The 4,506-nt window shown below is 40.1% G+C and overlaps 1 pseudogene; it reads left to right on the plus strand.

Moving 5' to 3' along the window:
* Positions 1-2,715: 2,715 nt before the first annotated feature.
* On the plus strand, positions 2,716-3,236 carry LOC117717164 (large ribosomal subunit protein eL21 pseudogene; annotated as a pseudogene).
* The last annotated feature ends 1,270 nt before the right edge of the window (positions 3,237-4,506 follow it).

Consider the following 4,506-nt stretch of genomic DNA (forward strand, 5'->3'; position numbering starts at 1 on the left):
TCAAAATAGAATAATGCACCCAAGTTCACTCTATCTTAGTATCAAAACTGAGTACTGGTATCATGAGAGTTCAGTCCAGTGTACCCTGTAACTACAGCAACATATGTGTACAACCTAATGCTGCCAAGCAAACACAGAGGAAGAAAGAGCATGACACCACAACCAGGCCATATTGATGTCAAATATGTGGTGTTACTATGGCACCAACACATCTATCAGTGTAATGCACCCTGTTACTAGCACACAGGCCAAAGCTAATGTTCTAAATACAGGGAAAGAGCCAAATCTCAGCACACTTTCTTGACTAAGACAAGAACATCTTAAACAAGGAAGACTTACATCATGTTACACGATTAGCATCCAGAAGTAGGAGGGAAGTGTTTGGAATCACACTCAGGACAAAGAGATCCCTATTCCACAGAGAAATGGAATGTGCTCAGTTACTAATCAAGTTGCGGTTTTCCACTTATATTTCCATGGCTCTTTAATTCTATCATCATCAGAATGAAAAGAAATGGGTTTACAGAGACTAAAAGAAGGCTTGCCAGCAGTGTGGCCACCTGGGATGCTGCCCCTGGGGTGCAGCATCAGCAGGTTCCCAAAACAGGGTAAGAAAATGGAAGCAGCATTTTTGATGGCTGACATAGATAGCTCATGAAATATTAATAAGCTTTCCACATGAATGTTGTTTGAAGGGAAAGTTCACAATTGAGAGAAAATTAAATGACTAGGCAATGTCAGGCAATGTGAGGATAGTAATTATGAAGAAACTTGAGGTAGAGATAAATTCTTGAAAGAAAATAAGTAAAAAAAAAAAGATTTGTGTTTTGAACTATTAGCTGACAGTAGGCCATTGTATGAACTAAGAGGAAGATTTTCATCTTAGAGTTCTTACCAATTCTCCAAATTTCTGCAAATCATTCAAAATTTTGTCCCAGAAAAGAGGTCTCTTGACTTCTTTTCCACTCACAAAGTCAGACCCAAGAGGTCTCCTTACAGTGGCTCTGCTTCATCCTAGCTTTCTCAGCATACCACAGCTGATCAACCACACCATCCCTACAGAGTCCTCAGGGCCAAGCAACAACTACAATAATACTGGGCTCAGAGACAGAATGAAGGGACTGAACCGTCTTAGGTTAGGAAGTGCAGCTGGTGCTCATGGTCAGTCCTCAGATTTTCATTTGCCCCAGAAGCACTGCAGTGTGTGATCCAGTGCCAGAAAGTGTTAAAAATAATGAGACAGGTGTTAAATACCTGGCCACTCAAAACAAGATTATCCCCCAAGATTGGAAAGATTTAGCAACAGCTGTACTGAAACCTGGTTCTCAATTATAGTAGCCGACATGGTGGTGAGAAGGAACTGTAATTATGGAAAATCATAGTAAATCTAAAGGTGTTACTATCATGAAAGATCAATTATTAGGTGAGGGTCAATTGGCTGATTTAAGGCAACAGATGCAATTTGATGTCTTTATTATATAATATACTTTAGCAGCTTTAAGAGTCTGAGATGAAGTGAAGGAACAAGAGGAAAAAAAATCTATGTCATTCACAAAAATTATACAGAGCCCCAGAGAGACTTTTACTGATTTATTACATAGATTAGCATTTGCTATAGTCAGGGCGATATCAGATCCAGATGCAAGACAGTTATTAGTTGAAACTTTAGCTTCAAAAATGAAAATGCAGAGTATAAAAAAGTTCTTAGACCTTTTAATTTAAAAGCTCAATTAGCACTCATGGATGAATGGATTAGAACTCCTGCTGATATTGACTGTAATAACTATGCAATTAGACAAGCAATGGCCAATAATCCTAGATATCAAAATGTCCCTTGTTTTTATTCTGGGAGGCAAGGTCATTTGAGGAGAGATTGTAGACAAGGCATTCCTAGCGACTCCTCCAGAAGACCTCAGCCTTCTGTGGTTTGTAGAAAATGTGGTAAAGGTAGGCATTGGACTAATGAATGCAGATCAGCAAAAGATCTTTGAAGTAGCCCCTTACCAAGGGGAAACTCCCTAAGGTGGTTAGTTTGTACCTTAACAGCAAACATCATAACCCAGGTATTTCCTGTCAGCAGTCCACAGAGCAACTAGAGAAAACTAAACTAAGTATTGGAGACAATGTATGTTTTATGTTTTATGTAAGATGGCTTGACTGTGTTTGTGTCTGTGTTTAAATGGGTGAGAAGCTTAGCTCAAAGGCATAGAGCCAGGTATGGATGCAAGTGCCTAAATGTTTAGTTTATGTGTAGATTCATAAGGATTTAATTGTACCTTGATAAAGAGAAAGGAGGAATAAGATTAGCTGAAAGACACAGGATCGTAGAAAAACTGATCAATTAGATCAAACTATATACTTTAAAGATGTTTTAACATCATAATGTAACTCATGGAATGTGTCCTGTTGCCTATAAAAGACTATGGGTTCCATCAAAATTGATAAAGATCTGAAAGGCATGACTCAAGGAAGGATGCAGAAAGATAAGAACAAATATGATGAAAAAATGTTGTCCCCCAACCTGGTCATGGAGACAGCTCAACAAACTGAAGAAGGACAGATCATTCATCAGACTGGCAGACTGAACATTTTGATGCTGAAATGGGTATTTGCTGAAGGTCAGGTGATCAAGAGTGCGGTTATGCAAGGTCATCAGATCAAGGGATCTTCATAAGGACATTGGGAATGTTAAGATTAAGAATCATAGCATCTCGGCCGCGGCAGCCATCTTCCAGTTAACTCGCCAAAATGACGAACACAAAGGGAAAGAGGAGAGGCACCTGGTATATGTTCTCTAGGCCTTTTAGGAAACATGGAGTTGTACCTTTGGCCACATACATGCGAATCTACAAGAAGGGTGACATTGTAGACATCAAGGGAATGGGTACTGTTCAAAAAGGAATGCCCCACAAGTGTTACCACGGCAAAACCGGAAGAGTCTACAATGTCACCCAGCATGCCGTGGGCATCACTGTAAACAAGCAAGCTAAGGACAAGATTCTGGCCAAGAGCATCAACGTACGGACCGAGCACATCAAGCCCTTGAAGAGCAGAGACAGCTTCCTGAAGCGGGTGAAGGAGAACGACCAGAAGAAGAAGGAGGCCAAGGAGAAGGGCACCTGGGTTCAGCTGAAGCACCAGCCTGCACCACCCAGAGAAGCACACTTTGTGAGGACAAATGGGAAAGAGCCCGAGCTGCTGGAGCCCATTCCATACGAGTTCATGGCCTAGTGTGCAAAAGAGAAATAAAGGACCCAACTGCAGAGCTTTTCCTAAAAAAAAAAAAGAATCATAGCATCAACAAGTCTTCATGAAGACATTCAGACTATTAAACTGATGGGACTGATGATTGTTTCCGTTGTAATAGTTATAAAATAGATTTGTGGGCTAAACAGAAAGGGGAAAGATGCAGAGGAATTTTAATCCAGTAACATGGCTTCTCTGGCAAAGGATCCCATTTAAAATCATTCTAGGTCTATGTGATCCAACTAGAATGCAGACAAACTCTGGATCGCAGTACCTTCTGGCTGGAAGACAGACAAGCCCTTAGTTCACACCTTTAATTTCAAACAATGACATCTAACTGAGGGGCAGCATGACAAATGATTTTTAGCTGTTTTTAGCTTTTTCATTAAAACTTGCTTCAAGGACAGCTTCAAAGAAAGCCGCTGACCCCCACTGGTCCAGCCTTCCAGACTGTCCCAGTCAGGACTTCATTTAAGCCTTGTGCTTTCACAGCACACAGAGACTGGACAGCAACTGTTACAGCTAGCTTTCTTTAAGACTGGCCAATATCCCAATTTTCTTGGGCTCTCAAAAGGAAACTATGCCCCAAAGTTAGCAGGAAGCTGTTAAGAAAATGATGCCCCATTCCCAAAAGGTTGAGTGATTTTTTTTTTTTTTGCTCATTCAATGTGTGTTTTTATTATAAGGGGGTGGGTTGAAAATTATTAAATGTTCTTAATTAGGGAGGAAACAAGGTATTGGAGGTTAAACTCGGGGATTACTTTTCTCATTTTCTTTCCTCTATCCTTTTGTTCTTGTGTAGGGAGAGAAGGGACATAGAGGGAAAGTGGAGAAGAAATGATGAAAAATGGGAAATAGGAATGATAAGAAAAAGGTAGGGTACTGAATCAATTTGATACAGTTTAACGTTATTGTTTTAATAGAAATAATAGGATAGCTGGGCGGTGGCGGCGCACGCCTTTGATCCCAGCACTTGGGAGGCAGAGGCAGGTGGATTTCTGAGTTTGAGGCCAGCCTGGTCTACAGAGTGAGTTCCAGGACAGCCAGGGCTATACAGAGAAACCCTGTCTCAAAAAACAAAAACAAAAGAAATAATAGGATAAAAGGGTAGATTATTTAATCTACTTTTAGACCAAAGAACATTAACAAACCAAATGTTTTACATTTGTTATGGAATTTGTATGTTGATACAGATTAAGGTTATCTTTTGTCACAGCATATTATGTATATATGTTTTGCCTCTTTTTAAAGGTATCATAG

Source organism: Arvicanthis niloticus, chromosome 11, assembly GCF_011762505.2.
Source record: "Arvicanthis niloticus isolate mArvNil1 chromosome 11, mArvNil1.pat.X, whole genome shotgun sequence".
NCBI classification, from domain to species: domain Eukaryota; kingdom Metazoa; phylum Chordata; class Mammalia; order Rodentia; family Muridae; genus Arvicanthis; species Arvicanthis niloticus.